The sequence below is a fragment of the Ochotona curzoniae genome, unplaced genomic scaffold, assembly GCF_017591425.1.
Source record: "Ochotona curzoniae isolate NIBS_2020 unplaced genomic scaffold, NIBS_Ocur_1.0 contig_1858, whole genome shotgun sequence".
NCBI classification, from domain to species: Eukaryota; Metazoa; Chordata; class Mammalia; order Lagomorpha; family Ochotonidae; genus Ochotona; species Ochotona curzoniae.
This window is the reverse complement of record NW_024465228.1, coordinates 224908-235816: the sequence shown is the minus strand read 5'-3', so window position 1 is coordinate 235816 and position 10909 is coordinate 224908.

Sequence of the window (10909 nt, the reverse complement as noted above, 5' to 3'; positions counted from 1 at the left end):
GAATGTGCATATCAGCAGGTACTGTGACCTAGTCAGGGTGACCCCCAAGAACCCCCACAAGCCCTAGTTTTTGTGCATGCCAGCCTCTGCTGCAGCCTAGTCAAGCCCAGCACAAGCACACATCCCATCTGGCGCTCATGCACACCCAAGGTGCTGGGGCTTAGTTCACCCAATCCAGCCCTCATGTATGACAACAGGTTCCACCACCTTGTCCAGCCTGACCCACCCCCAGCCCTGGTCTTTGTGCTCACCAGCGGTAGAACAGCCTAGGAGGGCAGTGTTCATAGTTCCCCTGCCAGGCTTGTTCCCAGCTCCAGAGCTAGCACTTAATGGGGAGTGCTGCAGTCCAGCCTGCCATGACTTGCACCCAGTCCAAGCACTTGCCAGCTGGTGCTGTGGCCTAGCCTGGCTGGCCCACTTCCATCCTGGCTCTTGAGGACATCAGGGGTGCTGCGACCTATCCCAGCCTTTCCTGTCCCCAGACTGGCTGGCCCTCAGGTACAACTCTCACACTCACATGTGGAATTAGCAGCCCTGCAAGGGAGTGCCCAAAATTCCTCTACCAGGCTAACTCTCGCCCCAGGTCTTGTGTGAGCCAGCAGATGCTGCAGCCTAGTCTGCAACATCCAATCCCCAGTCTCAGCATTTGCTAACAGCTGTTACAGCCTGGCTCATCCCTGCCAGCCTCCGGTACCAGCTCTCATGGCAGGTGCAGCAGTATGGCCCAGGCTGACCCACTCCCAACTCTCATGTCAGTTGGTAGGTGTTGAGGTCCAACCCAGACTGGCCTGCACCCTGACCTGGCTCTCACTTGTGTCAGTGTATTCTCTGGACTGACCCTGGCCAGCATGCTCTAAGACACAGCCCACACACGTGTCAACAGTTGGTACAGCCCAGCCTTGCCTGGCCTGGTCCTATCCGCAGGTCTTGGTGTTCACTACTCAGAGCTGCAGCCTAGCAGGGGAGTTCCCCAAGTTTCCCTAACAGACCTTCAAACTCATTATTTGGAAAACTAGCTCAAGAATTTAGTCTTCTTGTGGCTTCTCAGGTAGATGGGGCTTAGGACCCTAACTCTACTGCCACATGAGATGCCACTTGTGAGTGGCTGGCAGCATTCTATGATGTCACAGTCACTGAGAGGTGCAGCCTTTATGTGGTTAGGCAAAAGTGGTCAGTAGTCTGCTGACTGCCAGCCTATTCAGATATTGGTGGCTGAAGCAGGAGACATATTTGGAGTAGCGGATGGATTCTCAATTGAGGTGAGTGGGACTTACTCCCTTCCTGTGCTGTGGTATGGGGACAGTCACTCCCAGGTGGGTGTCCCTGAAATCCCAATCCTGTGTCCATGGGTGACACCACTGAGCCTTCAGTGCTATACTGTGCTGTGTGGCAGACGTGAATGTAGATGCAAAGTGTGAGACATGAAATCATGAGCAAGTATTCTGCTCAGCTGTGATGGAGGGGAGGGAAGGGGGAAGCACAGAGGCAAGCTTTATGGAGCTGCACCCCCCTTGGTCAGTATATCATCACTGTCCCATGTTGGCACATGCGATGAATGTGTCAGAAGGGTGGTGATTTGTCTCTTATCTGTGGTCAGAAGATAAAATGTACAAGCAGGCAACACAGTAATTGCTTAGGTAATTCTTAACTGATGAGACAGCAGCCATGCCAAAGACCTTCCTAGGTTCCCAACTGGGAAAGCATCCACCAGAGCAATGCTTCCCAGTGAAGCAACAGAGTGAGGACCAGGGAGCCTTTAACCCTCCAAGATTTCCAGAAATCCAGGGCACACCCCGAGGAACCCCACCTCCAGGCTCTGTCCTATCAGGGGCTTTTACTTTCACTATGAAATAAATCTTGAGCTAGAAACATAACCTACTTCCCAAATTTTTAGTTCTATGCCAAGCTGAGAAAACACCTAGCTTTCCCTGGAACCCCTGAGATGGGAGGCCCGTTCACCCCTGTGTCACACATGCAGAGGAACATAGGGGGACCCACATAGAAGTCAGCCAGGGTGGCAGGAGGAAGCCACATAACCCAGGGCATGCAGGAGGAAGCATCAGGCAGCCAGGCTAAACCAGAGCCCAGGAATCTGCGCACAATCTGCTGGGGTGTCTGGCATATCCTGGAGCCAATGTGGGACATGAAATCATGATGTTGTCTCTAGTGCTGACATGGCTGAGCTGTTGCTGACTCTCTGCTGCATCCCCCATGGATGGCCATCTTGGCAGTGAGCACTTCAGAAACAGCAGGCCTGAGGCCTCTCCTGCACACATGTGCTGTACCTGTCCTTGTGCACAGCACCTGGAAAATGTCATCTGCTTACGGGTTGAGGACTGGCACTGGGCAGTCACAGCTGTTCATACCTGAGCCCCTACTCAGTGTCCAGGACCACCAGGCCCTGGCTCCTGCTCTACATAGTCAGGCTGGTTTGAGGTCCAGGCAAGCAATGGTCAGCTGGCTGCTCCCCTTTCCTCTAGCCCAGCAGGAATCCCTTTGCCCAACACCTGAAACACCAGAGAGGAGGAGAAGAAAGTGCTGGAGTTGACAGTGCTGGGGTGGAGCCAGTTATAGGACAGGAGGTGGAACCCTGAGTTTCCCCACTTCTGGTCATTGCAACAACAAGCATAGGGTGAGAGGACCTCAGTTGGAGCACAGGCACGTGTGGGCCCCCTCTACTACCATACACTCAAGTAAAAATGCCTTCACAGCTGTTCTGGAATCAAACTGTAGAGGAAGAGGTGAAAGAGGGGCAGGTCTAATGGGACATGGGACCTTTCCAACAGATGTCAGGAGGCTTTGGCACACTGGTTCCATGGCACCCCAGCCTCAGCTCTTCCCTCTTCACTGTCCCTGGAGAAGCCACAGGGCCAATCCCTGGTGGCATTTCATAAAAGTGATACTTAAAACCCTGGCCCTCATACCACATGAGACACCACTTGGGAGTGGCTGGCAGCATTCTATGATGTCACAGTCACTGAGAGGCACACCCTCTGGGTGGTTAGGCCAAAGTGGCCAGTAGCCTGCTGACTGCCAACCTATACAGGTATTGGTGGCTGAAGCAGGAGATATATTTGGAGTACCAGATGGATTCTCATTTGAGGTGATGGGGACTACCTCTCTGCCTGTGATGTGGTATGGGGACAGTCACTTCCATGTAGATGTCCTTGGTCTCCCAATCCTGTGTCCATGGGTGATACTACTGAGCCCTTGCTGCCCTTATGGGGAGGTGGGTATACAGCCACCTCAGTCCTACACTGTATTATGCGCTGAGTATGGATGTGTGTGCATGTGGGTCCGGGTGGGTCCAAAATCACCTATTCTGCTCCACTCTTATCATCAGCGGGGGTACAGTAGAGGGCAGTGTGTCTGGCTTTGAAATCCCCAGGGATGCAGGAAGCCTGAGAGGGGCAGGGTGACTCCTGGCTGTGGATTCCCAGCTAGAAGAGGAATTTCATTCCTAGGAGGCCAGACAGAGGCTGTCCCTGCATCACTTCCCCTCTGCCCTGTCCTCTGGGAACTGGCCAACAAGTGCCTTCAGCCTGGCTGCTGGGGTCCTTGCCTCTGTCTATAGGGACAAATCCTGGGACATGGAGTGCTATAGTTTTACCTGTGTTGGGTCATACTTGATTGCATATCTTATAGAAATGACTGGGCCATCCTGAAGAATCTGAGGGACAAGGAGCCTGCTCCGGTCATCTGTCTGTATAAAAAGGTACAGGCCAGGTTTCTGGAGGGATGGGAGTGGGTCCCTTGCCTTATTGGCTATGTGTATAATCACTGATCCAGGCTTCAATGGAACAGAAGGAGGGCTGGCTCAGCAATCTTTGACTTTGAGCACCCTTGACTTCTGATCTGGGTGCCCCCTCTTGGCTGCAATGACCCTATCAAAGGCCCCTTTTTATAGTGGATGAGGAAACTACTACAGTGAAGACCTTGTGCCAGACAGGCTTGGGTTCCTGTGGTGAGTTATTGGCACTCCAGCTCATCTATGGTTATGGGTGGGTTTCAGAAACTTCAGCAGCTGGCATTCTGGTATGGGGGTCAAGTCACCACCTACAATGCCAGCATCCCCTAAAACTCAGGCAGCTTCTCCCTCTGCTAACACAGCATAGACTCCTGACACCCCACCCTGCACTCCCTCTCTAGAGTGGCCATGGTGCCTTTCACTTGAGCCTCCTCTCTCCTGCAGTTCCACCAAAGAATTTTCAAAGGCATCCCCAGCAAGTTGCAGGGAAAGTTTGGATGGTCATGCTGGATGTCGATGTGAAGAAGGCCCAGAATCCAGGGAAGTACATGGTATGGCTGCGACCTCATCCTGCAAGCAACCTGCACTGCTCAGGTCTTAAACAGGAGAGAGGGTGGGCAGTCCAGTATTAGGGTCCAGGGCCATCTCATCATCTGGACTTGATCATTCTGCATCCTGCTTCCAGGACCTCCAGACCCAAATAGGCCTGGACATCTGTGCTTCTGACCAGGTCCCTGCCCTTCTCCCTGTTGGGCATATCCTGGCTGCTTGACACACCAGGTGCTGAGCAGTGGCTGAGTCCATGATATGCGGGAAGTTCCTGGAATGAGACCCTAACCTTAGACAGAATCTGTGTTAACATACCCAACCCTCACCTGGACCTGCCTTTTGGCCTTGCATCCCCCAGAAATGCCCTCTCCCAAAGTCGCTGGTGCTCTTGCCACATTCAGCACTCAGCTGCTTCTGGGAAATGCAGGAGTCAGAATTTCAGAGGGTTGGCAAAAACTACTGACTGTCACCTTCCAGGATACCATTAAGAAACAGAGCCTGATTGGCTTTGCCAACCCTGCCACCCCCTATGTACATCATGAGTTTGTAGCTGCCCCTGGGAGCTGGGCTTGGAGAAATTAATTGCCCAGTGTCTGGTCAAAGCCAAACGTGGCTTCCAGTGTCTGGATGGAGATGGGCCCTGCTGGAGGGGGAAGCATTGAGGCTCATGAGGGTGTGACTGAGACCCCAGGGAAGGAAATCTGGGGCCTGGTTGGGGCCCAGGCTGAGGCTATTACTGAGAAGGTCTGTGGGCAGGCAGGAGAGTTCACATAGGTACCTTGGTAGATCCCCTGGCCTGATGTTGACCAGAGCAGTCCTTTCTGCATGAGCTAAAGGAGCAGGCCAGGCTGCAGTCCAAACAATTCCATGAAATCAAACTCCACGGTAGAGTGTACTTTCCAAAATCATCTGATGTTCCAAGACCGCTATGGAATAAACTAAGGCCTCTGGGCTGCAGTGGCCCCAGCACATGGGTAGGCCTAAGGGATAGGGTACAGAGATAGGGGCCTAACGAGACTGGGTACAGGCTCAGCACACAGGTCATTTGTTACTTAAAAAAAAAAAGAAAAAAATTCTTTTTTATCCATGGACCTTTATTTATATCGAATACACTTTCCTAAGATTACATGAAAAAAGGAACACAGGGGAAGAGAATTTATTTTCACTCACATCTAGTAACAATATTACTTCCAGAATACACAAAGAACTTAATAACAAAAAGCAAAATAACAAAAGCAATAGACAGGTCCTCAGCACCCCAGGGACACAGGCTCAGGAGGGACACTTCTAGAAAGCACAGATTATTCATTGCTTCAACATATGAACACATGCTGAATGCCTGAACCAACGTGGGCTGCCAGTGCATGCTGTTAGAAAGGGTGATATGGAAACAATGTGGACCATAGCTCCCAGGGAATACAGAATGCAGACCCAAGTCTGGGTCATTGCTATGATGGGGCAGTGGTCTGGCACTCAACAGCACAGCAGGGCAGATTTTCACAAAGATAAAACACTCATGTGCCATGTGAACCCAGCCCACACATGCACACTTCCCCAACCATTGAGGAAACCACTGTAAGGGTAATCCTTCACGCTAGCATCCATTGATATGTCTACAATCATCAGACGTGGAAGTAGCCTGGGTGATGGTCAGCTGGAAATTGATAAGCATTCTGTCTTATTGCTTCTCAGCGTTTTGGATAAGATCAAGTGTATTCTGTCCTGTATCTGAATCAGAGAACAGGATTCAGTGAGCAGGAAAGTATGAAGCCATAGGCTCACCTGAATGGATCTCAGGTATGTTATGCTCAGAAAGGAGGCTGACCCTCAAAGCCTAGCCAATCTGTGATCCACTCAGGGACACCTAAGAGAGTCCAGGTCCCAGAGGCAAGGATGAGGCAAGGGTGGCCCTGGCTGGTGGAATGTGAAGAGTGTGGCCAAAAGAACCCAATGGGAAACAGTTGGGTGCTGGAGCTGCTCCTTATATGGCTGAACTGACTTATGGGGTGATGACTCTCTGTGGCATGGAAAACCCTCATAGTGTATCTCAACAGAGATGTCCAGCAGTGCAAAGTGGAAATCCACCAGAAGGATAATAAAAGTGCACATACTATATGTACCATGAAATGTCTGTGTGTTCTGGTGGGCAGCTCTACCCAGACAGCTCAGAACAAGCAGGTGCCCAGAGCACACCCTGGACAAATGGCAGAAAGTTGACCTGGGCCCTCAGTGGACTGGCAGGGTAGGGCGGCAGAGCTGTACTGAGAGCCTCAGCAGCGAAGGAAGCTCTGCTCATCCTCTCTCTTCCAGGCAGCAGGATTTGTTTGAAATTTTGATGGCCTACAGCATGTACAACCCTGTGAGTATTCTGGAATGCACTTCCCAGTTCCTATTCCTGACATCTGTCCAGAATGCCCCTTGTCACAGATTGCCAAGGCTGGCTTGTTGGGTGGCTCTCTTATGTGCAACTGAGACAGCAAGTGTAGAGGTCAGGCAAATGGTCTCCCTGGACTCAATCTCAAGTTCTGAGAACAGAAGGGGTGCCTTCCTCTTGTACTGCTTTCTGCACTCTGGGATCAGGCAGGGTGAAGCATGCTACTCTGAGTACCAGCGCTCTACAAGAGGATGGACAAGTAGCCTGACTTTGCTGTGGTCTGGGCTGTTTGATGCCATGGCATGATGGCACTCATAAGACATGGCTAGTACAGTGGGCTAAATTCCACTCCACACATTTCCATTTCCTTACAAACCCACTCAGACCTTTCCCATGAGGAAAGCAGAGCTGCCAGACTCCTCAGGCCACCCCAACAAGATCTTGGCCTCCCAAGCACCCTGCCTGGTGCCTATAGCAATAATGTGCAGGCAGCTTGGATCCACATCCATGACTTGCCCATTCTCTATTCCTTCCTTGTTAGGCCTAACCTTGTTGCTTCTTCCTCCTATCTAAAATGGAGCTCCAGTGGAAGCCATGGGTTGGAGCTTGGATTCCTGCCCCACACTGAGATCCAGGGGGTGCACACATGTTCTTGCCTCTGGTCTTTTCTCTTGCATGCCCTGAGCTGAGGCCCTGAAGGGTTCTCTTCAGGAATATGGAAGCCTGGCTCATGCTCTAGTTCTTAAAGACCTAACCTCTAGGAGCAAGAGAGGCACAGGTGCTGCCCCCCTCTCCATATTCCCTTCAGTGGATGATCAAGCCCTTCCATGGGGGTCACCGAATCCACTTGAGATCATCCAAACCAGGAGGTCACTAAACGGTGCTCTGGGTTCTTGCAGGAGGTGGGCCATGGCCAAGGCCTGACCCACATAGTGGCGCTGTTGCTGATGTGGCTCAGTGAGGACAATGCATTTTGGGCTCTGGTCCAGCTCATGGAGAACGAGAAATAAATGATGTCCGGTAGGTGGACAGTGAAGTGTACTCACTGCATGCAAGTCCACATTCATGAATCCACATGAATGAGTCTTTGTCCCTCACTGGCTCCTGGGTGTGGAGGACAATCTCCCTTTGGAGGATTCCTTAGAAGTGGGGGCTGCCACAGGACACCTATACTGAGCTATACACCCCATCTCTATCATCTAAGCCCTGCAACATTGTCCAGGCTGTCATGTGGGGGAGCCTATAGGTCAATGTGTGCCATCTGTGGCCAAGTAACTCGAGCCTCACATGAATCTACACACACACACTCTTACCCACTGAGCCATATCCAGTACATCCTCTGTGGCTCACCCCATCCTCGCTCCCGCATGTTGGGATGATCATCATCTACCCAGTCTGGGTGCAGAGTTCCGAGTGGTCACTTGGGGGCAGCATGGATTCGATCCCACACAGTCTTGCATGCACCCACATTCTGTGGCACCGCCAAGTGTCTACCCACCTGTCCCCTTGAGATTCCCACACACACCCCTGGGTGGTCAGAAAGGCCTCACCCCTTGCCTGTGGCTCTGCCACCCACCTGGGAAGAGGCTCTGACCTGAGGGCTAGGGGCTGATCCTACTCAGGTCTCTACAAACCAGGACTCCCAAAACTGGAGATGTTCCAGTACCACCTGGAAGATCTCGTGCACCGCACCCTCCCTGCTCTCGAACCAGCACCTGGTGAGTAAAGTGCCTCCTTGGCTCCAGCGGGGACTCTGTTCACAGTGATGTGCGGACAAAGAGGTCTCCAGCCTTTTTTGATCAGGAAGACACTGTCCTGCCAAGGCTTCCCTTGGCTACTGGCTCTACAGCAATGTGGGGTATGGTTTACTTTCCCAGCACTTGATCCCTAGAGGTGACATAGTTTTGAGGGAGATTCTCTAGGAGGAGAGGGGATGGAGGGACTTTCCCTTCAGGAGCCTGTGTAGCTGTGAGGTGCAGATGCACCTGCTGCTAGGCTTCTGCTTCCTGGGGCCCTGCCATGGGCTCAGGCCAGGGGTAGTTCCAGGCCTGCTGTGGCCCTCAACTTCCTCTGCCTCTTCCTTAGGAGAAGCAGGGAGTGAGCCTCAAGGAATGCACTGTACACTGGTTTACACAGTGTTTTCTGGATGTGGTAAGTGTCCCTGGGGAACCCACTGCACAGGAAGCTCCTGATCTAGTACCTGGCTCTCCCACTCCTGTGTCAAGTTGCCCACAGCATGCCTGAGTGCCCCTAGCTCCAGTAGACACATAAGGAACGCTCTGCACACCCAATGTACAGTGGGCTCAGATGTGGCTGACAGGGGCCCAACTACTGGTGAAATGAGATCCTCACACAGGAGCTATGGCTTCATGTAGGCAGCCTCCTGGGGTCTCTGCCTGTGCTGGGAACAGGGTCACTGCCTACCATACAGTTCCAGGGGTCCCTGCTCAGGCCTGGATGGATGAGGTCCTCTCATACCTGCTATTTTAGGTGCTGTTCCCTCTGGCATTATGGATTTGGGACATCTTTATACTGGAAGGGGCACACATGCTCACCACCATGGCCTATGTGACCTTGAAATTGAACCGAAGTAAGTACTCAGGGCCTGAAGAGGCCAGGGTTCTGGGGGTGGAGTAGCCAGTGTACCATGTTGTACAGTGAATGGGGTTTTAGGTGGGGATGAGGAGGCCTGGCAAGCTCTGGGCCCCTTGGGAAGTCTCTGAGGAGGGCCGCAGCCAACACTTGTTAGAGCAGGGACAGGGGTTGGAGCAGCCATGGCTGCTGGACCATCCCCATGGCCCCTCCCAGCCTGACACCCTCCCTCCTGCCTAGAGTGCCTGCTGAAGATGCCACAGGGCAACCTCCAAGACTTCCTCTAGGAGTCCCTGAAGCAGGCCTGGCCCAGGACAACAACTTCGTAGTCAAGCAGCTGCAGGCCTCCAAGCATGAAGTAGCCAAACTACGCTGCCTCCTGCCTCCTAATGGTGGGCCCATTCTCCATGGGGCAGGAGAAGGGAAGGGATGTGTCAGCAGTGGGAGGGCCCAGGCCTTCCAACTTTCAACCCATGCAGGACCTTTTACCTCTCCTGTATCACCTTGTTCTCCCCCTGCTCCTCAGTTCTGCCTCAGAAGCTTCAAATCACAAGGCTTGGCTGAGCCTCGGGCAGCTTCCAGATGTGCTCTTGTGAGGAGGGGCAGCCTCCAGATGTGCGTCTGGTGGGGAGGCAGGCTGGGCTCTAGGCCTTGGTGTTCTGTTGACGTCATTGTTTGGGAAGAGGCCAGATCATGCCTGGAGCTTCAGTGTCCAGCTTGAGCAGCTGCCTTTGGCTCACTGCACCCAGGAGCCGAGCACACCTGCAACCCCCACTTTCCACCCAGATAACCAACATTCCTGACTGTCCAAGGGGCTGTGGCCAATCCCTGGCTGGGCGTTTGATCCCCTCCAGCCACCTGAGGTCACCAGCAAGGCTCAGAAGACCTTTCTATGGGCATCCAATCTTACACATGTGAGCAGGGCAGGGGCAGAGGCAAGGACTGTGGACCCAAGCAGAACCCAGAGTGCAGCTAAGTGTGGAAGTTCTAGGCCCAGCCTGGTGTCCATATGTCTGTGGGCACAGAGGGCAGCATGACCTGGAGCACCACCCTGCTATATTTGGTGATGAACAGGGCACAGTAGCTGCTGCTGCTATAGATGACCTGAGCCTGGGTCAGCCCTGCAGAACAGAGGTGGGTTTGTCCAGTTCTAGAAGTGACAGGGGCAGACCTATGTGCAGGCATTTGCAGGAACTGGTGAAGCCCAGCTGTGCCTCCCAGCTGGTGCCTTGCATGTGTCCTCTTGGGGAGAGATTGTCGTGACTGAATCTCCCATCAGAAAGGTCCAGCATTGTGTCCTCAGGTGGTAGAGGCCCAAGGGTGAAGAACACAGGGCATGTTCTGCCACTGCTTTTCTGGAGAGCATCCCCTATCCCCAAGGACCCTGCTGGTGACCACATCTCTGCCCCCCAGTCTCAGTTCTTACCATCATCACCTGAGGGGTCATTCTACCCATATAGGAGGGATACTAATGCTCAGTTTATCTGTTCTCATGTTGGGGCACAGGAGCGGGAGGTTAGGTACCTGGAACATCACTGGGTCCTGAGTTGATACCATGTGTCCCCAGAGCTGAGGCAGGGAGGTCAGGGCCTGTGCTGCCCTGTGGGGCTGTCCAGGAAGAGCCAGAGGTGTCCCTGACACTGCCC